The sequence below is a fragment of the Podarcis pityusensis genome (assembly GCF_964106645.2).
Source record: "Podarcis pityusensis genome assembly, chromosome: 10".
NCBI lineage: Eukaryota > Metazoa > Chordata > Lepidosauria > Squamata > Lacertidae > Podarcis > Podarcis pityusensis.
In genome coordinates, this window is record NC_138035.1 from 3,480,892 (window position 1) to 3,504,369 (window position 23,478).

At 50.4% G+C, this 23,478-nt stretch overlaps 1 protein-coding gene and 1 long non-coding RNA gene across 8 annotated transcripts in view; one reads left to right on the forward strand and one right to left on the reverse strand.

Moving 5' to 3' along the window:
* Window positions 1-18,144, reverse strand: part of SHANK3 (SH3 and multiple ankyrin repeat domains 3) — a 447,259-nt gene extending 429,115 nt beyond the window's left edge. For 3 of the 7 annotated variants that reach the window (XR_013990995.1, XR_013990996.1, XM_081022616.1), the window contains exon 1: window positions 6,189-6,298. The gene's annotated coding sequence lies outside the window, so the exon portion shown is untranslated. Of the gene's footprint in view, window positions 1-6,188; window positions 6,299-18,034 lie in introns of those variants that run through there. The other 4 variants (XM_081022614.1, XM_081022610.1, XM_081022613.1 and 1 more) reach the window with 3 other exon arrangements.
* LOC308486511 overlaps window positions 1-23,478 on the forward strand; it is a 297,032-nt gene that overhangs the window by 232,242 nt on the left and 41,312 nt on the right. The gene's annotated exons all lie outside the window — the stretch shown is intronic.

Genomic DNA, 23,478 nt, shown 5'->3' on the forward strand with positions numbered 1-23,478 from the left:
TAGGGATTGAAAGGTCAGCAGCAACACTTTGAATTGTGCTCAGTATGCTCAGTACTGGGAGCCAATGTAGGTCTTTCAGGACCAGTGTTATATGGTCTTGGTGGCTGCTCCCAGTCACCAGTCTGGCTGCCTCATTCTGGATTAGTTGTAGTTTCTGGGTCACCTTCAAAGGCAGCCCCACGTAGAGTGCATTGTAGTAGTCCAAGCAGGAGATAACTAGAGCATGCACCACTCTGGGGAGACAGTCCATGGGCAGATAGGGTCTCATCCTGTGTACCAGATGGAGCTGGCAGACAGCTGCCCTGGACACAGAATTGACCTGCACCTCCATAGACAGCTGTGAATCCAGAATGACTCCCAGGCTGCGCACCTGGCCCTTTAGAGGCATAGTTGCCCCATTCAGGACCACAGGGTGGCTCTCCTTGTCTAGAAACAGAGCTAGCAAACCAGCTGGATCTGCCACAGATCTGCCACAGAGGCCCTTCAGTTTCATGGCTCCAGAAGCACCCTCAGACTGTGCACCAGATCCTTCAGAGGCAGGGCAGCCCCGTCTAGAGGAGGCAACCTCCCCAATTCCCAGACCTGAGCACATCCACTCCCAGCGCCTCCATCTTGTCAGGATCCAGATTCAGCCCCTGCAGCCAAGCATCAGCCCAAGACCTGCACAGCCTCACCGGACACATTTGGTAGAGAAATAAAACTGGGTATCTGCAGCATATTGGTGACCACCACCACCCTTCTTCCAGATGCCTTGACTGCTCTCAATGGCATCATATAGATGCCACACAGCGCCAGGGACAGAATGCAACCTGTGGCAGCCCACAACCCAGAAGCCAAGGGATTGGGCCGCTGTCATCCTAAGCCAGTCTGGCAGCAGCCTTGCAGGGTGGAAACCATGGCAAAGCTGCACTCAGAACTCCCCAAGCTGCAAATCTGCTCCAGAGGGATGCTAGAGCACCAATGGCGGTAAAGGCCTCAGCGTGATCAAGGGGGACCAGCTGGGTTACATTTTCTCCTGTCTCTCCCCCATTACAGGTCATCTGACAGGGCAGCCAAAGTTGATTCCATCCCCAAACCAGACCTGAGCCCAGACTGGGATGGGTCTAGACAAACTGCTTCTCCCAAGAGTGCCCTACAATTTCACTAAAACAACAGCAACTGATAGTCGAGTAAATGCTGACAATATTGCCATATTTTTTAAGACTGGGCGCAGGCGGCGTTTTCCCTCCAGAGAAAAAAATGAGGTTTCTCCCCTCCCACCCCTTTTGCCTTAAAATATTTTTTCTCTGTGTTTCCCTGCATCCCTACTCATGTCCAAAGAGTTAATTTTGCTTTGAGGCAATGCTACAAGGGAAGGTCGCCCCCACCGGCATTTCCATGCAGCTTGCTACCTTTTACAGGGGAGGGGGCAGAACATTTCTGCTCCCTTTATTCAGCTGTGCCTTTGGAACAGCCACGCGGCACACTGCTGGGCTTTTTTTGGAAAGCCGCCCCCAGGATGGGAACGAGCAGAGAAAGAGAAGACCGAGGAGGGGGTGGGAAACAGGACTGAACAGAGAGTCCCCTTTGCCAGGCAGCTTGCAAAGGAAACTCTCCCCCAGGTGGGGGGCTGTGGGCACCAAGCGGAAGACGCTGGGCGTGAGCAAGGGCTACAATTACAGGTGGGGCAGGAGGCAGGAAGAGGATATGGGTGGAAAGTCACACACTCAGCACCCCACGGGGCTGCCAGCCTCTTACCAGTCTCGCATCTGCCCCAAGCGCTTTGCACGGCCACCACAGACCCGTCGGTGGCGAACCCAGAGGGGGGGAATGAACAACAGCAACGTTTTCAATCTTTAATGACCTCCCCGAGCCTCCCCGCGAACCTTCCTTCTCCGATAACAGTGTCTCCCGTGGCGACCAGAGACACAGGCTAAGATTACGGGGCAAGTCCAGGGGATGCTTTCAGAAGTGACGGGCAGCGCCCGTTTACGCCTCTCCTGCATGGGTTGCAACTATGCAGCTGGGAATCTTCAGAATGCGGTTGGTGACATAGCAGAGACACTCCAGGAAGGGGGCAGCGTGACCCTGGCGTGAGCCACCTCAGGCCACGCCACTTCATACAACCACAGTCAGAAGTGGGCTTTTGGTTAAGTTTGTCCACCTACCAGTCGTTTTCTCTCTGACCACAACCCATGGACAGAATGAGACCTCTTGTGCTGCCCGCAAAAGGAACAGGGTTTCTGAGCGCGGGGGCAGAATCCAGAATGCATTTGCATCATGGCCGTGATCACATAGGAACAAGTGTCGTCAGTGTGTGGGCCAGTTCAGGGACGGGTCCACCAGGAAAGGGTCTATTTTTAAGCAGAGCTCTGTGAACGGTACAGTCTCAACAGAGGGGCCTCTGCCCTACAGTGACTGAGCAGAACCCACCAGAAATCTCTCGAGAGGACCAAGATGGAAAATCATTGCCCCTCTCCATTTGCCCACAATTGCACGAAGATTGACGTAGCCACTGGTCCATCCCTTGCAAAAGGGCCTGTAGGGCTTGTTTACAAAGCTATTGTACTACTAACCTTACTGTATGCTTGTGAAATGTGGACCACTTATAAACGCCATCTCCAACTCCTCAAAAGATTCCATCAATGGTGTCAACAAAAAATTTTATACATCACTTGGGAAGACAGGCGAACTAATACCAGTGTACTGGAAGAAGCAAAGATCACCAGTGTTGAAGCAATGATTCTTCAACATCAACTTTGTTGGACTGGTCATGTTGTGCGGATACCTGATTAGCGTCTTCCGAAGCAACTAGTCTATTCCTTAAAAATGGAAAGTGTAAAGCTGGTGGTCGACAAAAGAGGTTTAAAGACTCTCTCAAGGCAAACAAAAAAATTAGTATAGACTTTTAGAAGACATCTGAAGGCAGCCCTGTTTAGGGAAGCTTTTAATATTTGATGGACTATTGTATTTTAATATTTTGTTGGAAGCTGCCCAGAGTGGCTGGGGAAACCCAGCCAGATGGGCGGTGAATAAATAATAAATTATTAGTATTATTAGTATTAGTATTAGTATTAGTATTAGTATTAGTATTAGTATTATTTAAGTACAGACAACTGGGAAACACAGGCCTGCGAGCGCTCCAGTTGGAGAACAGCCTTTACCAAAGGTGTCATGGACTTTGAAGACATTCAAACTCAGGACACAAGGGAGGAACGTGCTAAGAGGAAGGCACACTGGGCAAATCCACACCGTGATCAACTCCCGCCCGGAAACCAATGTCCCCACTTTGGAAGGACGTTTGGATCCGGAACTGGCCTCCACAGTCACTTACAAACTCACTGTTAAGACTGTGTTTGTGGAAGACAATCTTCCTCAGCTATGAGGGATCACCAAAGAAGTCAGCAAAGGTGCTGTGATCTTTTTGGATGCAACCTCATTTGTGTTGTGTGGATATGTAGACCTGGATGAATCACTGGGGGAAGTAAAGGCAGACACACACTCCAAAGGGTGGTGAAAGTGACTGAAGAGCACACTTTGCATCTGGGGTCACCACCAAGAAAACTCATTCAAACTACTTTCCCCACACTTGGGGCTCATCCAGACTTCCACTTGTCCTGGGTTTTCCACAGAGTGATGTTTTCTCTGATTCAGGGCTAGAGAGTGTGCTTTTCCCAGGGAAAGTAGCGGGGCAAAAGGGAAAACCACTTGGACCCATGCTTTCTAGGCATGCAACAGTGTGGACGAACCCTAAGAATGCCAGACTGTAGCAAGGGGCATACAGACATTTGGGTGCTTCCCACATGACGTGTCAGCAGGCTTCAAGCAGACATGGGTGCAGGATGAGCAGTGAGCATCTCTGCTTGACTCTCCCTCCATCCCAGAACTCTGTCGGAGGCTGCAATGGTTAGCTGAGGGCTGGGTGGGCAAGGTTTGGAGAAAATAGCTTCATGGGCAAAATAGGACTTCCTGGTAGCCAAGATTGGCCGGCATACCAGCAGCTCCGTGCCCCCGCTGCAACCCCTCCAAGTGCAAGCTGTTCTCACAGAACGCCCCCCCCCCCATGCTATTCCTCTCATACGGGCCCTGCACCCAATGCAAGGCCATTTTTCCTGTGATTCCCATTCCAGGAAGGGTCACTGGCTGGATGGGGCATTTCCAATAAAGAAGGAAGAACCAGCTATTGGAGCAACAAGAAAGTGACATTTTGACTGCATGCTTATTGTACTCCTAAACCATGACCCTTAAAAGCAAACCAGCAAAGGCCCTTCCTGAAACTGGCTGAGCAGCCCATTTGTATTTTGCCAGGATGGTATTATTTGATTTTGAATTGATTTTAAAATGAATTGATTTTAGAATGCTGTGTTGCTTTTATTGTTGTTAGCCGCTCTGAGCCCGGCTTTGGCTGGGGAGGGCGGGATATAAATAAAATTTTATTATTCTTTTATTATAGCAGCCGGAATGTGGGGTGCTGGCAGGTTGGGCTTGAAACCCTAACAGAGTCATGAAGCTCACTGGGTGACCGTGGGGCCAGTTGCACTTTCTTTGCCTAACCTACCTCACAAGGTTGTTGTGAAGACAAAATGGAGAGGGGAAGAATTATGCTCCCCACCTTCAGCTCCTTGAAGGAAAAGTGGGGTGTAAATGTGATAGTAATGGTGGTGGCAAACATTAGATTTGTCTACTTCATTTGCAGATCAGGATCTGGGCATCCTCCACCTAACTAAGGGGCGATGCTGGAACGAAAACAAGCCACACCTGCCAAAATTAAAGCACCACACCGTGCAAGGTGAACAGAACACACATTCCTAGGAGAACCATTGTTCGGTCCTTGTGCAATGCTGCCTGCCTGCCTGCCTTCCAGCTGAGCCCAGCCCAACCCCAAACCCCACAAAGCTCTCCTAAAACTTCCCACATCAGCCCTGATGAGTGCCAGCCTGCCAGCAGGGCTCAAGGCGGCTGGTCACGTCTGACAAGGGCATTTTCCAGAGGAGAGGCAAAGCGGCCTCCAGCTGCCGTCTGCTTCAGCCTGCCTCCCACCGGTGTTTCACCCTTCCCCCGAGAATTTATCTTGCCACAAGGAGGAGCACAACAGTGCCAGATGTGGCGGACTACATTTCCCAGCATGCCACAGGCATTCTGAGTCCTTCCTTCGTGCCCTAGACAGCCCTAAAACCAAGGTCAGCAGGGGCAAGAGAGGTTCTCTGTACAGTGCAAGTCACACCTGCTGTTCTATAGGCTTGTGACCCACACCTGCTAGTCTTTCATACAGATGTGGACCCAGAGAGAGGGGGGCATTTGTCCCCACCTCTAGGACTGTTCCAACACTCCCCTGTACCGAGACAAAATCTCACCCAACTCTTGCATTAAAATCCCCCAGGAGGATAATTTTATCTTCCTTAGGCTTCTCTCCCGCCCAGAAACCAATGTCCCCACTGTGGAAGGATATATGGATCCAGAATTGGCCTCCACAGTCACTTATGGACTCATTGTTAAAACCATGTTTATGGAAGACAATCTTGCTCGGCTACAAGGGATCGCAAAAGAAGAAGAAGTACTTAGACGCGGGTCCACTGGGCACAGAGAGGGTGTGCCAGTGTGCGATCGCACATTGATACTGCAACTCACACAGGCGCACAGCCTCCCACAAGCCCTTGCCACCCACATGCTGATTCTCTCACTAGGGCACGGAGCTGACCCCCTGCGCCCATATGTTGGCACAACCCTCGTTGCGCAGCCACAACACTTGAGTCATCCTAGCGCACGTCTCCCTCTCTCACCTTGCCACACTTTCTCCAGTGCACTTCCGGCTGGCACACTAACGCAAAAGTACTTCCTACTTTTTGCACACTCCTGCTAACCCCGTGTATGTCCCCCTGGGCATCCTCTGCCAGGCACCCTCTCCCTGGCACACTCTTCCCCCTGCGTGCCCAGCTGCAACTGCCATCCCGGAGCAGAACACTCTGTGTCCACTCTCAGCAGTTCACATGCTGACCGGGGGTCTTCTGACTCTTCCATGCCCACCTTGCCTTCCTCCCCATCGCACGCCACTCACTTTCTTCTGGCAGTGAGTGAGTTGGCCCCATTCCGCCCTCTGCTTCTCCAACGCCCACACATGTCGCTTCCGCCTCTTTGCCCAGAGTTTGGCAGGTGCCCCCGCAGTGTGCCAAGGGGCCGTTTGGAGCCCTCCTGCCCGGAGGGACCCTTACCTTTGGAGGAGAGACCAGTGGCAGTTCTGGGGTGGGCTGTCAGGACCTGAGCAACCATAGCAGCGCTTGCTGGCTCCCTCGCTTGCTGGAGAGTAAGGGAAGGAGGGAGGGAACAGGGGGGCGGATGGAGCTGGGGGGGGGAGAGAGAGAGAGAGAGAGAAAGAGAGAGAGGGAGGGAGGGGGAGAGTGTGTCTGGAGAGGAAAGAAACCAGAAAGATAAATTTTCTGCTGCGAACTCAGCCCCCTCGGCAGCCTGGGGAACAGAGTGTTAGTTTAAAGTGTTGTCATGGCAACGGGGGTATGTGTGATGGGGGGGGGAGGAGAGAGAGAGAGAGAGAGAGAGAGAGAGAGAGAGAGAGAGAGAGAGAGAGAGAAGCAGGAAAAGTTCAGAGCTGGCTGTTGGAAGCCTCTCCAGGCTGCAGCCAAGCAGGGCCAAGCAAGAAGGCAGGCAGACAAAGACGGAGGGATGGATCCCTGGGTGAAGAGAGACCAGGCCTTAGGGGAGGAGGCATTGCCCCTTTCCCGCTCCCCGCTGAAATATTTGTCCCTGTCCCTCCTGCCTCTTGCAGGAGACTGCTGCTGGTCTCAGGCTCACCAGGAACTTACAGAGTCTGGCCTGGAAGGAACTGACGGTTGCTGTTGGAATCGGAAGGGATGGGCACTTTGTGCATGCTCCGTGGAAGAATCTTCTGGATCAGGCCCATGACCCACCTTGTCCAGTATAGGCATCCTGGCTAAGAGCCCTCGACAGCCCTCTCCTCCTCCTCCTCCTCCTCCATGAATTGGTCCAACCCTCTTTTAAAGCCATCCAAGTGGCTGGCCGTCTCTGCCTCCCGTGGGAGGGAGTTCCACAGGTTAACTATTCATAACATCTGAAGGTTGCCAGGTTGGGTGAGGCGGATCTCCAGCTCCTGGACAATGCTGGGCTTGCCTGAGTGTCAGCAACAGCTGCAGAAAATGAGTCAGAGCATCAGAATCTGACATGCCAGGTGCCCTGCAAGTGTTCTAGTTTTTAGCGCAGTGTTTCTCAACCTGTGGGTCCCCAGATGTTGTTGGACTACATCATTCCTAGCCAGCATGACCAGTGGTCAGGGATGATGGGAGTTGTAGTCCAACAACATCTGGGGACCCACAGGTTGAGAAACACTCCGTCTAGCGGGACTCAAGGGAGCTGTACAGTGGTGCCCCGCAAGACGAATGCCTCGCAAGACGGAAAACTCGCTAGACGAAAGAGTTTTCCGTTTTGGAGGTGCCTCGCAAAACGAATCTGCTATGGGCTTGCTTCGCAAGACGAAACTGTCTTGCGAGTTCCTGGGTTTTTTTTTTTCTTTTCCCCCTCTTTTTCTAAGTCGCTAAGCCGCTTATCTGCTTATCTGATAAGCTGATAAGCCGCTAAAAGCCGCTAAAAGCCGCTAATAGCGCTAATAGCGCTAATCCGCTAATCCCGTCAATGGGCTTGCTTCGCAAGACGAAAAAACCGCTAGACGAAGAGACTCCCAGAACGGATTCTTTTCGTCTTGCGAGGCACCACTGTACTCCAAAACATCTGGTGGGCATCAGATTTGGGGGCAGCTGACCCAACACAACATGGTCTGTGCTGACCGGCCGTGGCTTCCCAGGAGTGTCGGGAAGAAGGGTTTCACAGGGTCACAGAACTGGAAAGTTGGAAGGGGTCCCCCAGCGGTCATCTAGTCCAACCCCCTGCAGTGCAGGGTTTCCTGCTACTTGATCCTTTTCACCGGATAGGGTTTAGTCTGTGACCTTCTGCAGAGAAGGAGACACTCAGGACTCAGGCATTGTAGATGGTGGTCTGTCACCTTACGAGGCAAGTCCAGCAGGGACCTTTTGCAGCGTGACTGGCGGTGAGGCTAGGGTTACCAGACGTCCCCGGTTCCCAGAGACAGTCCCCGGATTTGCAAATCTGTCCCCGGAATGTCCCCAGATTTGCAAATCTGTCTCTGGGAAACGTGGCAGCGGCAGCCTCAGCAGCCCAGAGCCAGCATGGTAGCACAGTTGGCTCTGGCTGGCTTCAGGAGCTGCTTGCTGCTGTGGCGCCCGCCATTTCCCCTCACCCATATGATGTGTCTTGTGCGCTTTACTGGGGATGTCCGGCGGCACAGATCTCCTGTCCCCTTCCCCCTTTGTGTTGACCGATCGGGGGAGGCTCGGGAGGTGCAGGCGGACGGCCGTTGCTCAGTTTTTTAAAAACTCTGTGCATTTATGTTTCGTAGGGTGCGAAAGAAGGGCTTTGCACCTTTTACAATATGCATGTGTGCTTGGGCCCAGGGTCTTTTGCTTCACCATCCCCACTACTGACTCCCTGTTGCTACTCAGCTTCAACAAAAAAAAAACCAGTGTCCCCGATTCATTGAAAAAAATCTGGTAACCATAGGTGAGGCACTCCTGCTCATGCTAAAATATTGCTGTCCAAAGACCAGCCTGCCTTTATGCTTTTGTTGGGATTCCTGCATTGCAGAGGAGGGGGTTTGAACTAAATGACCTTTGGGTCCCTCCCACAGCTCTACAGTTCTATGTCTCTATGAATGATAAGCCTTCAAATGTAGTTTCAGGGTGGTCTCCGGCTTCCCACGGCCCCCACAGTGAAAGCCAGCAGGTGGCGAAAGGAGGCGAAAGAGGAAAGAAGGGCATTTTGGGGTGCCAGAGAGTCTGTGGGGTTTTCCACGGAAGAGACACACACGCAAAGACCCGTTTATCCAAAGGCTGCCTGGCTCAGCTGAGCCCCGGGACTTGCCAGGCACTCCCTGGAGCCTCTTTCAAGCACGCCGTGACATCGAAACTTTCCGAGAAAAGAAAAGGGAGAGCGGAGACCCACCGGAAGCTGAATCAGAGTCAGGGACACCATTCCCTCACCCAAAGCCTTCCTGCCGTAAGCAAGGGCTGATTGTAAAGACGGCTCCAGGTCTAGGCAAGGTGGTGGCCTGGGCAAGATCCTGTCACGGTCTGCCCCAGTGCCAGATTTACGTATAAGCTAAGCAAGCTATAGCTTAGGGCCCCACTCTCTTGGGGGCCCCAGAAAAATTTAAAGGAAAAAAACCTCTGGATGTACATTTCCAAAATATAACATAAAAAACAAATAAAATAAAACCTACATAAAGCAACAATGTTTTGTGTTGTGTGGGCTCCTATTTGTTATGTGCAGACAGCTTTAGATCAGGGGTCAGCAAACCTTCAGCAGGGGGTTGGTCCACTGTCCCTCAGACCTTGTGGGGGGCTGGACTATATTTTTTTTTGGGGGGGGGGTGAACAAATTCCTATGCCCCACAATAACCCACAAATAAAAGGACACATTCTACTCATGTAAAAACACCAGGCAGGCCCCACAAATAACCCAGAGGTGCATTTTAAATAAAAGGACACATTCTACTCATGTAAAAACAGGATGGTTTGCAGACCATCCGTGGGCCAGATTGAGAAGATGAATGGACCACATCTGGCCCCTGGGCCTTAGGTTGCCTACCCATGCTTTAGATCCTTATTAGGTCCATAAATGACCATATATAGCATATATTCAACACACAAAAACAGTGACAATTTTTTGCTGACAAAGGACAGCTGGACATATCAAGGGCCCCATTAGCTTCAGGAGCTGAGGGCTTCATCAAACCTAAATCCGGCCCTGGTCAGCCCCTTTGCTGCCTGTCACCATCATCTCTTTTGGCCCCAATCCACTCTCCAGGGAGTGCACAGCAATCAGAACAAATGTCCATTGGGTTTTCTGCAGAGGGCTCCCCCAGGGAAAGCAACCAGGATGAAAGGAAGCCTCTTGATCCCATTGCCAAGAAATCACAGGTCAAATGGAAGTGTGTATGAGCCCATTGTTGTGGGTTTGTGGGGCTAGTCTACATGATGACCAAGTGTTGGGATACTGCCAGGGAGACAAAGTCCATCATGGCCCCCAAGCCACCTCCGGACATCCATCGATCTCCCGTAGACACGCAGTATCATTCAATTAGCGACACGAGCTCCAGAAATAGCTTGCCACATTCCAGAGCTGATGCACGCTCTATCAGCAGATAATGCACAGCGAAAGATGCACGCAGGAGAGCATTATTTACAAGTTTATTCAGCGTTGATCAGAACAAAGAAAACATGACTGCCTGCTTCAGTGTCTCTGGCACAGAGAGAGAAACGAACGCATAGACACAACAGAAACATCCTGTGAACAGGAAATACGCAGACTCTGTGACTCACAAAGCCTGCTCCCTTTTAAGGTGGAACGGAAATATCCTAACACCAAGTCCCTTCTATTTCCTGGGGTCCTGGATTCAGCAAGGCTTAACATCGAATGCAGGATTCATTCTAAGCAGAGCTTGGGAGGGCATCTGTCAGGGATGCTTTGGCTGAGATTTCTGTATGGAAGGGGTTGGACTAGATGACTCTTGGGTTCCCAACTCTGCAATTCTATGATTCTATTATTCCATTGTTGCACTAGTCAGGCAAGTTTCTCTCTGAGATAATGTGCTGGGCCCGGGGGTAACCCGAGCAACGCGGTCCAGGTCTGCTCCCGAATCCAAGGGTTCTGCTAGGAGTCAGTCCGACAGGGCCAAGGCAGGACACGAGGCAGGAAACCAGGCAAGGTCAGGCACAGGATCACAGGCAGGTTCTGGCAAACAGCAACGTTGCTCCCGCAACCTGGGGCGGGGTCCAGCAGCCTTTTATCTCTGTCGGGGTAATGGCCGGTCCTGATCCCTGGTGACTCACCTCCCTGTCTCATCCGAAGACAAGCACTCCTCCTGCGAGTACTCAGGTCTCTCCTTCTCTCAGACCTTAGTCTCTGCAGCTCGGGAGACGTCGGTGGGTTACTAGTCCCAGAGGCAGCCTTAGCCTCCCCTGACCCAACTGGTAGTGGAGCAGCTGTAAGTGATGGCCCAGCTGAAGGCAACGAGGTCATCCCTGCATCTGGAGCCAGGGCAGGCTCAGGCCCCGGACTTGGCCCAGCTGGTGCTTGTTGCAGGGGAACCTGTGCAGACTGGGACTCTTCAGGATCAGGCCCCAGACTTGGTTCAGATGCCACCTGAGGGAAAGGATCCAGTGCAGACTGAGACTCCTCTGGCTCCGAGCCCGAGTCCCAGGCCATCACATATAATGGCAGTAGCTCAGAAAGGGAGGCTGGCAGAAGAGCCCTGGTGTGGTCAGAGGTCGCTGAGATTGTTTTAGGGCTCGTTCAGACTTGCCCTGCAGCTTTCCCCTGAGTTTAACAGGCCTGAATGAATCATAGAATTGTAGAGCTGGAAGGGAACCCCGATGTCATCCAACCCCCTGCAATGCAGGAATGACTTAAACCAAGACGATCATCACCTCCGAATGCAGCCTTTCCCCCAACCCATTGCCTCCCGATTTTGGACTACAACTCCCATCAGCTCCAGGGATCTTGATCATTACAGCACGCAAATCCCCAGAGCTCTCACAACATCAACCTGCTGCCTGTGTTCAAGGGGGCATCGCCTTCTGAAACAGCACAGAAGTCTCCAGGGTGCTGCTCTTTCCCAAGCTAACAGAGCTTGCAAATTAAATGAGCAAAATGATCCATTTGGATGGCCGTACCTTAAGAGCATTATGCTTAACCATCCCAATTTACCGGGGATATATCACTAGTTTCCTGGCCTATGGCCCTGCTAAACTACTCATCCTGTTTTTGCCTTTGGAAAACGCCTTGTTAAAATTCCATTAGAAATGGTTACTCAAGCTGTGCCTCCTTGGGGTACAACTCCCTCCCTGTGGAGTCTGCTTCAGGGGGAGGGGGGGTCTTCAGAAGGGGTCCAGGCTCCTGCTCCATGTAGGAGGTCCAGAGCATCTCCAACAGAGGCTTGAAGACCTCCAACAATGGAGAGAGCCCAGCTGTTCATCCCTCCAGCTCATTGATGCCTTGGATTAAATGTTCTTAGGTTCCCCGCGGACTGCCATTTGCAGTAAAAAGCAGTTTTTTGCAGGAAAAGCACTAAGGCAAAAATTTAAGGTGCTCAGACAGGGTGCTTTAAAGCACTGACCTGTGCCTAGGAACATGGCACAATAGGAAGTCCGGACGAGCCCTAAGACAGTTCTCCTGTTGCTAAACCGAGATCGACTTCCCTGTAACTCAGACCCATTAAATTTAGCACTACCCTCTTGATTTGCAGAGAAGAAATATTTTCCCCATTCTATGCCAGAGAGCCCTTCAGGCATTCGAAGAGTGCTTTAAAAGAGGATTAGACAAATTCATGGAGGGTAAGGCTATCAATGGCTGCTAACCTTGATGGATTTGTTCTGCCTCCACAGTCGGAGGCAGCAGTGCTTCTGAATGCCAGCTGCTGGACACTACTCTTGGGCTTGGGTCCTGACCATGGGATTCTGATTGGGGCAGATGCTTGACCGCTGAGCAGACAGATTGCCGGACAGTGAGACCTGTTCAAAGGGGGAACGGGGGAAGTAGGCTGCACCTACTTGCATGGGCTCCTCTTCCAGCCCCACTGCAGCGCTGGACTCCAGGGACTCCCTTGATCGGTGCTCGGAATCTCTCTCAGACAGGCGCATGTCATTGTTAATACACAACATGATAAAGTCTGTCAGGGCTGCTGGGGGGAGGGGGGTCACCTGTGCCAGTTCATCCTTAATGTGGGGATAAAGTTCCTGGTGGAAGTGGAACCGACAGGCAGCTTCATTCCACAGGGTGTCTGCAACCCACTGACGAAACTCTGTGGTGTACAGTGGTACCTCGGGTTAAGTACTTAATTTGTTCTGGAGGTCCGTTCTTAACCTGAAACTGTTCTTAACCTGAAGCACCACTTTAGCTAATGGGGCCTCCTGCTGCCGCCGTGCCGCCAGAACACGATTTCTGTTCTCATCCTGAAGCAAAGTTCTTAACCTGAAGCACTATTTCTGGGTTAGCAGAGTCTGTAACCTGAAGCGTATGTCACCTGAAGTGTATGTAACCCGAGGTACCACTGTACTCGGTAACCAGGCGAGCCCCCTGCCGGAGGTTCTGCAGGGCCATCTGGCCGTGGTTCGGCTCCCTGAACATGCTCTCCAGGGCAGCAATGAAGTCGTCCAAATTCTCCAGCAGAGGGTCGTCGGCCTCAAGGTACGGAGTGACCCAAGAAAGTGCCGGGCCCATGAGTAGGCTGACCATAAGGCACTCCCGGCTCCGTGGGGTGGGAAAGTCTGCTGCACAAGTGGCAAACATCAGCCGACACTGGCTTACAAAGCCTCGAAGGGCCCCACTCTCCCCCCTGAACCTCTCCGGCGATGGGACGGGGGGAGCATGTTGGACCGGGGCCACAGCAGGGGCCGCTCAAAGTGCTTGAACCTCCCCCTGGAGCGTAGCTACCTGCACGTGGAGGTTCCACAGCACAGTGGTGAGATCTATAGGCCGGGCTCCGTCCATCTTGCTCCCTGGCCACAGCAAACTGTCACGGTCCAGTTTACAGGCAGTTGAAGTCCTGGCAGAGGACGGTGGGACCGGGGGCAAGATGGAAGGATAGGAGCAGGAACAAGAGTCAGGAAGCCAGGAGTCAAAAGTCAAGGGTCAGAGAGCCGGGAGTCAAGAAGCCAAGGGTCTGAGGATCAGGAAGCAAGGAGTCAAAAAGCCAAATGCAGCAAGGCAGGAAGCATGTTGCTGTGACAATGAACCAAAGGAAAATGCTGACCTTATATCCCTTCCCGGCTCTTGCCACCAGGTGCTGTGAGTTACCAATCGACCTCACCTGTGCGGCTGCACCTTGCCTCTCCAGAACAAACTTAGGGAGCCCACGAGCAGAGCAGACTGGCCTCAGAGGCATGGAGTCGCCATGCAGTTTGCACAGCTAAACACTGTTCAACAGCAAGCTTTCCAATCCTTTTTAATTTTATTTTAATTTTTGAATCCCCTTTGAAAGCTAGGGGCCTGGCATCATTAAAACCCTCCCGAACCTGACAAGGAAATCAGAAAATCTCTCAGAAGCCAGCGTGGACACCCAAGGCTTTTCATAGAATTGCAGAGTTGGAAGGGACCCCAAGGATCATCTAGTCTCGCTGCAAGGCAGGAATATGCAGCTGTCCCGTACGGGGAAACGAACCTGCAGCACCACGCTCTAACCAACTGAACTATCCGGGTGGCACTGATATGATGCCTAAACAATCTGCAAGGAAGCCCAATCGACCATCCTCCAAAAGTCTCTTGACAAGGGTCAACCCTTCTGGATCTGCACACCATTGTTTTGTGTTCCTCAGGCAGTTGCGTCGACCAGCAAATTGACACAACGTACAGAGAATAAGGACCAAAAGCGTATCCTGCAATCTCTCTCTCTCTCTCTCTCTCTCTCTCTCTCTCTCTCTCTCACACACACACACACACACACACACACACACACACACACACTTTCTCCCACACAGAGTAAACCGAGAACTTCGGTCTGCCACAAAAAGCCTTTGGGAGCACAGAAGTAATTCACAGGAGGAGATCTGGGCCCCAGCAAACACCACGTGAAAAGGTTACGGCTGCTTCTGGCAAGGCGTGCGACAACAAAAGTCATTTCCAGCGCGTGTTATTTTACTTGGCTCTTTGAGAACAATATTTGCTGAGTCTCCCTCCAGAATACCCAACCTCTTGCTGTTTGGCTTCACTTCAATTGGACTTAAATGCTGCCTGCAAAGAGTACAGACCTTGCGCTGAACCCAGCCACGGTTCTGGAAATGGAGTCTCCACAGACCTAACGATGCACGGCATTTGCGTGAAGCTCTTGTTGGTACAAGGGCAATGAACCAACAGATGAGCAAGCCAGCTTTCCCCAACCTGGTGCCCTCCAGATGCTGTTGGATTGTAACTCTCATTGGCCCCAGTTGGCACAACCAACGGTCAAGGGAGGCGGAAGCTGTAGCATGGCAACACCCAGAGGGCATCAATTGAGCAAGGCAGAGTTAATCATCTGCCTTTTAGCCAGTTAACTCAATAATCTTAAAAAAATAGTTGCCTGTTATCCAAAGCTCATTGCACCTGTCTTTTGGCAGCTGTTGAAGGAAGGGAAAAGTAATTTTCAGGTTAAGTAATAAAAGCGAACTCTAATTAGAAGGGGGAGGCCACTTTTAACATTGATTTCATGACACCTTCTTGTTGCACCAACACGTAAGATAAATGTCATTCAATTACCTTCTCCTGTCATTGTCAAGACCAAAAGCAAAGATGCGTTTTTAAACTGGGTACATCAAAAACAAATCAAGTGTCCTCACAGAACTGTAGAGTTGGAAGGGGTCACCAGGGGTCATCTAGGGAACCCCCTCCAATGCAGAAATATATCATCCAACGTGGGGCTCAAACCCACAAGCCTGGCGTTAGGTGTGCATGCAGGAGCCAGGCCCTGTGACTGGTAGAGCCTCACAGGACTGGGGCCTTCCTAAGTTTGTTCTGGAGAGGCAATTCACAGCCGCACAGGTGAGACCGATTGGTAACTCACAGCACCTGGTGGCAAGAGCTGGGAAGGGATATAAGGTCAGCATTTTCCCTTCGGCTCTTTGCAACAGCAACACGCTTCCTGCCTTGCTCTGTTTGGCTTCTTGCTTCCTGATCCTTGAACCTCGGCTTCTTGACTCCCTGCTTCCTGATCCTCGGACCCTTGACTTCGTGACTCCCTGCTTCCTGACCCTCGGACCCTTGGCTTCTTGACTCGCGACTCTCTGACCCTTGGACTCTTGGCTTCCTGACTCCTGCCTTCTGGACCTCCGTTCCTGCTCCCACCTCTCCATCTTGCCCCTGGTCCTGACATCCCCTGCCAGGACTTTGATTGCCCGTGAACCAGACTGTGACACCTGGGATTAAGATTCTCATGCTCTACTGACTGAGCTATCGTATAGGCGACAACAAAACAGAAGCTTCTCCAGGGGCGGCAGCAGCCGGGGTGGGCAGGGTGCTTGTGGGGGTGCCGCCCATGGGATTCTGCCGCCTGAGGTGGCTGCCTCAGTCCGTCTCATAGGCCAGCCCTGCCATAAACCCGCAGGGAGCAAACTGCTGAGGGTCACCACATATGTGGAAGGCTGTTGCTCACCTTGAAGCCCAGGGTCAAGAGATTTGGCGCAGGCAAACACCACTTGGAACCTCACCTTTGCTCCCAGGAACAACTAATCCTGTTCTGAACTATTCCCAATGCCTTCTGCATTGCCACAAATGACCTGCTCTGAGCCAAGCCCATCCAAAGGGCACAAGTGCTGCCTGTCTGGAGATATATATATTATTACATTTTCTGTTTTACAATTTTAAATACTCATTTTTACATCCTTAAAATATCAATGACTTCCCTTCTTCTCTTTCCATGGTTCATTTTACATATCATAAATCCCTGCATATTTTACAGAAACTATACCATTCAGTATTCCATTACTGCATCCATCAAAACTTATTTACACTGTTGAAGTTATCTTAATGCTGCCAGCATTTTCAGCTGTCCACAATTATTTCCCATACATTCAATAAACTTCTTCCAATCTTCTCTGAACGTATGTTCACCTTGTTTTCTGATTCCATATGTTAAACCTGCAAGCTGCAAATTTCCATCAACTTAAGTTGCCAATCTTCGTTGGTTGGGACCTCGTTCTTTTTCCATTTTGGGGCTAACAAAACGCAGGCCGCAGTAGTGGCATAAATAAATAACCTTTTCTCCAACAGAAAGGACTCTGGTTTTTTTGGGAAAGTACTTTTAAACATTCCCCCCCCCCAGTTCATTATGGATTATTTCCTAATACTCTTTTACCCTTTTACAAGTCCAGTAAAGATGTAAAGGTAAAGGACCCCTGGATGGTTATGTCCCGTCAAAGGCAACTATGGGATTGCGGCGCTCATCTCGCTTTCAGGCCAAGGGAACCGGCATTTGTCCACAGTTTTCTGGGTCATGTGGCCAGCATCACTAAACCGCTTCTGGCACAACGGAACACTGTGACAGAAACTAGAGTGCACAGAAACGCCATTTACCTTCCCACCGCAGCAGTACCTATTTATCTACTTGCACTGGCATGCTTTTGAACTGCTAGGTTGGCAGGAGGTGGGACAGAGCAACGGGAGCTCACCCCGCTACAGGGATCTGTCTCAAGACAAATCTAAAAAAATGTAGTATAAACACTGACAACTGGGAAACACTGGCCTGCGAGTGCTCCAGTTGGAGAACAGCCTTTACCAAAGGTGTCCTGGGCTTTGAAGACACTCAAACTCAGGATTCAAGGGAGAAACGTGCTAAGAGGAAGGCATGCTTGGCAAATCCACACCGTGATCAACTCCCACCCAGGAACCTCTGTCCCCACTGTGGAAGGACGTGTGGATTCAGAATTGGCCTCCACAGTCACTTACAGACTCACTGTTAAAACCGTGTTCATGGAAGACAATCTTACTCGGCTACAAGTGATCGCAGAAGAAGAAGAAGAAGAAGAAGAAGAAGAAGAAGAAGAAGAAGCCGCCACCCATGGCCCTTTTACAAACCCACCACATGTGAAAGAACGTTCCCTCTACCTCATTGCTTCAAAACCTCATTGCATTAAAAGGCCTACGTTTTGCAACCTTTGATCACAAGGGAATAGCCGCTCCATCCTCTTGGTCAATTTCCCTGACCTTCTCTAGATGTCTCCCATCTCTACAGCATCCTTCAACAAGTGAGGAAACCAGAACCGCATTCCAAGCATGCTCGCTCCATGCTTGGCAGTTTCACTTCCCGCCCCGCCGCCCCAATATTTTTTATCTGACGCTTGCCATTTGCAATGAGCTTTCTCTAGAGAAAACAAGGGAAGCTGCACGGCTCCGGGTCCAACAAGCCCAGCACTACAGCAGCCTTATACGGACACCCTGTCCTTGCATTGTCACCACCTCCCAGTCCTGCAAAGGTCCCGTCCCTTACCTTGCAGAGGCTCACACTCCGTGTCCAGCTTCCCTCTGGACTCAGGATGGACTCCGAGAGGAGAGCTGCCTCTCCCGGCTCAGCCCCCTTCCTTCCTTCCTCCAGCCCGCCTGCCTCCCTGCCAGGAAAACGAAAATAAAAAAGGCACACACCAGACTCTTAGGCACACCCCACTTCCCTCTTCCCAGTTCCAGCCACTTTTTGTGGCATATTTGCCTACCTGGAAAGGCAGGTCTGGTTTAAATGTTTAAATGTTGTGAGGATCCTCTGTCCTTTTAAAATGTGGGTTTTTTTGGGGGGGGGTGAGAGGTTATTGGGTTGTTTTTATTTTGATTACGTATTTTGTGGTTTTATGTTTTATTCTATTCTGTGAACCGTCCTGAGACCTCCAGGTATAGGGCAGAATATAAATTCAAATAAGAAGAAGAAGAAGAGGGGTCAGCAAACTTTTTCAGTAGGGGGTCGGTCCACTGTCCCTCAGACCTTGTGGGGGGCCAGACTATATTTTGGAGGGGGGGGAAATGAATGAATTCCTATACCCCACAAATAACTCAGAGATGCATTTTAAATAAAAGGACACATTCTACTCATCCGTGGGCCGGATTGAGAAGGCGATTGGGCTGGATCTGGCCCCTGGGCCTTAGTTTGCCTACAGAAGAAGAAGAAGAAGAAGAAGAAGAAGAAGAAGAAGAAGAAGAAGACTGGAGAGTCAACCGGCTGACCACGCCTCAGGCAAATGGGGCACAATGATCAAGGAAAACTGGGAATAAGTGGCAGTTGTGTGCATGTTTTTGTACAATTTATCCTGGTTTTGCTTTTTTTTTTTTTTAATGATTTTTATTAAGGTTTCAGTAAAAGATTAAACAGAAAAACATAAAAAAAGAAATACACAAATACACAGTACATAATCCAAAGAAGAAAAAAAGCACAGAAAACAAAAAACAACAAAAAAGAAACAGAACAATTAAAAACAATATCACCTTTTCATTTCCGTTTTTAAATTTACTTATTTTCTGGACCTCCTCATACCTCCCTCTTTTGTATTCCAGTTCAAATTGTTTGTCCAGCAATTTCTTTCCCACTTTTTTTAATCCCAATCTTTAATCTTAATATAATATAGCATTAAAATTTTACCTCTTAAAAACCAAATTTCCATTTCCTTAAACTTCTTTAATCCTAATCTTTAATCTTAATCAATTTATCCTGGTTTTGCTGGTCAAGGGGCCAAAAACACTGAAGCTCCACCCATAACCCCTGAGAATCCTGCTCCACCACCCCACTTGCTTCTGGGATCTTTGGCGGGCGCTGTGATCCCTTTCAGGCACATCTTCACATTGCTGAATTCTGCCATTTGGAAACACGTCCATGGCGGAACAGGATCTCAATAGCACTAGGTCATCACAGCTCTTTCTTAAAGCACCTTCAGAATCAAAAGGCTTTCCTTTGGCTCCAGCTCCTGAAGGACTGCAGCAAAACCAAGCACTTGGTCCTCCTTCCAGGTGGACTGGAGATACAGTACTAAGCAGAGTGTGGGATTCCCAGGACAGGTAAGTCCTATTGGATGGCTGGATGGCTCAGCTGATTACGGCAAGGGGCTGAAAAGACCAAGGTTGCAGGTCCAATCCCCATAAGGGACAGCTGCCTATTCCTGCATTGCAGGGGGGGACTGGACTGGATGAACCTCAGGGTCCCTTCCAACTGCATGATTCAAGATAACATAGAGCTCAGTCCTGGCCATGTGGCATTTGCAAGTCAAAGGGGAGAGGCCAATGCTGGAGACTGGATGAAGGAGAGGAAGATCTGGCTGTTGTCAGGGCCTCTTGTCTCAGGATGCAGGCAGGATAAACTATCTGGACAGCTTTCCGGAGCCGTGATTGTGACTTCCTCTTGCTCTAAGGCAGCTGAGCTGAAAAGCCCCCAGACCTCCAGCTTGGCGGGAAAAGCCTCGCCAGACCTCCTCCTTCTCCTCCTTGAATTGCAATTTGTTGTGGTTATTTTAGGGCACAGCAGAGACACTCTGCCTTTAAATCAACAGCACAGAGATACAGGGAGAGAAAAAGCACCTCAATTTCAGTTAAAGGAACCCAGCTTTTCTGCTTAAAACGGAAGCCGTGCTCTTCCGCTGCCTGCACACCCTAGTTCCCCACTGGCTCACAGGTCACAGCAAAGAAGCCAAGTCCATCCAGCCTCATTGTGCTTCTCTTGCGACCTTTGGTCATTGCAATACTTTCTCTGCTGCAGGCTCATGGCTATTGCCAGAGCCCAGCCTTAGCAATGGTGGTTCCTCCTGATGTCACACCTCATTCCCAGAATCCCTGCATAAGCATCTTTTCTTATTCCACCTGCTCCTCCTTAGCTTGCTAGTCAAAACTTGGCAGCTCAGGTGTAGCAAAGTGTCCCCTCCCTTACCTTGAGGCCTTGCCGGGAACAGTGTGTTGCAATGCAACAACCGGAGCCCTGTGAAGTTTCCCTTAAATTTGCTTGCAAAGGATCAGCAGTCTTGCAAAGTGCACATCAAACCCACCCCTCTCCGCGCTCACCTTAATTGCCCAGGAAATATCATGCAGGAAGCAGATTGAAGATAAAAACGGATCGGAATAAAGGCAGAGTCAAGAGGGCATATTTCAAAGGGGGGCAGGAGTGCTTTGAAACCGTGGTGCCCCCACTCAAAAGGCAGAGGCGGTAGGTCTGCTGGCCAATGGACCCAGCTGACTCCTTGTTGTGCTTGACACACGGCAAGCTAATAATGGAGGAAGCTCAGAGAGAGCCATGAATTTCTGTAGCACGGCTTCTCCTGTTACCGGAAAAATCCGAGGGCTCCCTTGGACAAAACAAAGACACCAACCAGGATAACTTGGAGCAAAACAGCAGCCTGTAGGCTTGGCCTTTATTGAACTGTTGCAACAGGGTGTTCCCCTCACTTGCAGGAGAGAGGAAAGACCCAGAAAGATGGTGTGCAAGACCTTATAAAAACTTTGAAATTCCCATCCTCTAGGTCAAGCCCACCCCCAGAAACATCATGCATACATTACAGAAAGGAGGGGTTGAGGGAGGAGTTGTGGTGGTAACCTGAGTGTCCTGTCACCTGGCTGGTTCCTCCTTTCCCCTGCCCATGAGTCACTTCCAGGAGACAAAGGGGAGTTGGCAGTTTCCTGCCCCCAGAGGGAAGATCTGATCATTGTCCTTTGTTTCAGTCCATGCTGAATCCACTCCCATATGCAAGTTCTTTGTGATCTTGATGGTCTTCTGTCTAGGACCATCAGGGTTGGCATAGCAACTGGGCAGGGCTCCTGTGGATGTGCTGGGATGGTGGAGGGATTATGGCTGACCAGAACCAAGCCACCCCCCTTTGATAGTCCTTGTCATATGGAGTAAAATAAGAATGGAACAGTGCAAATCCGATGTATGGTTGATTTTTCTATGAATTTATAACAGAAGTGTGGCATATGTAGTGTGTGAGTGTGAGTGTGTGAAGTTTGTACAAACTGAATGATTGGGGTGGGGGGTGGGGTTCCTGCTACACTCCCAAGAGCCACATTCCCCCGGGCCTCACTCTGGGCCTAGGAAAAATAAGAGGGAAAGCTCCCTGTGGCATTGAAGAGGAGTGCTCACTTCTCTTGACAGCATGCTTCTGCCCCTTTTCTGTGGAAGGTGTTGCAGGAACCCCCCCCCCCAATCATTCAGTTTGTACAAACACGACACACACACACACGACATACGCGACGTTTCTGTTATAAATTCATAGTAAATCAACCGTACATCGGATTTACACTGGTCCACTTTTATTTTGCTCCATGAAGGAAGGACTATCAAAGGGGGATGGTTTGATACAGGATGGGCATAATCCCTTGGGTGTACCAGCACGTACACAGGAGCCCTGCCCAGTTGTTATGCCAACCCTGATGGTCCTAGACAGAAGACCATCAAGGTCACAAAGGACCTACGTATGGGAGTGGATTCAACACGGACTGGAACAAAGGACAATGATCAGATCTTCCCTCTGGGGGCAGGAAACTGCCAACTCCCCTTTGTCCTCTGGAAATGACTCATGGGGAGGGGGAGAAGGGAACCAGCCAGGTGACAAGATACTCAGGTTACCTCCACAACTCCTCCCTCAACCCCTCCTTTTTGTGATGTGTCAATGATGTAGTCATGATGTAGTTGTGATGTAGTTCTAGGGGTGTAGCATGGGGGATTAGTAACTAATAAAAGTTGGGGTCTTCTTTTGTTCTGGCCTTCCATCTTGTTCCACCTGGTGGCAGGTGGAAGTCCTGTCACGACAGTCTTCAATCAAGACCAAGCCTACTGGCTGCTCTTTTGCTCTGCTCTTCCTGGCTGGTCTCCTTGTCTTTTGTCCAAGGGAGCCCTCGGATTTCTCCGTTAACAAAGGTTCCAACACCCAATTGTTGCAAGGAGGCAATGCCACAAACTATTGTTCCTTGATGTTTGTGCCGCCCTCTGAGACATCTTCACTTAGCTGGGCTCCCTAACGAGGAAGAAGTTCTCAGCCTGCCTGTCTGTCAGAGCAAGCAACCCAGGCAAACTGCTTTGGGGTCTGTGTGTAGTAAGACGTCCATAAAATGGCTTTTTTAAAAAAAATAACATGAATAAATGTTTTAGGAGCACCAGGGAGGTCTGGGGTTGCCTGCACTGAAGATCAAAGTAATGTGTGAATCCCGTGGAACCTGCAGACAGAGGCCAGGGGCCAAGACCAGCCACTTCTGGTGGGGAGGGGGCAAAGTCCTGGACAAAGGTGTTCTGTACTGAGCTGAATCCTAGAACAATAGGATCCAGAATGCAGCAGTCTGATTGGTCCGCAGGAGCCACCCAACCCAGCTCCAGGTGGAAGTGAATCAGCGACCTGATTGGCCTGCAGGAGCAGCCAATCAGGCTCCTGAATGAAGTGAATCAGCAACTTGATTGGCTTGCAGGAGCAGCCAATCAGGCTTCTGGAGGAGGTGAATCCACAACCTGATTGGCCTACAGGAGCAGCCCGGAATTAGCCAATCACGCAGGGCCCATTGTGCAAATAATGTATATATAGCTAGACGTTTTGGGGAAAGATTCATTCATTGCTGCTATGAGCTGAATAAAGAGCATGAAATTCACACTCGACTCCGAGTAGATTTCAAAAACCCTCTATACTTCTCCACAGTGACCAGTCAAATGACCATGGGCAGCCCAGAAAGAGGGCATGTTGCCCTCTCTGTCTGACCTTGGAGGTGGCACACAGACATCCATGTAACTTTTCCAAGTGTAAACTATCTTGAACGCAGAATCACATATAACTACCCCAACACCATCCTGAGCACAGCTCATCATGAATGCACAACGGAAAGGGCATTTGGAGATCTAACAAGTGTTGGAAATGCAAAGAAAAGGAAAGTATCTTTTACCACATGTGGTGGACTTGTAAAGAGGTAAAGGCTTTCTGGGAAATGATA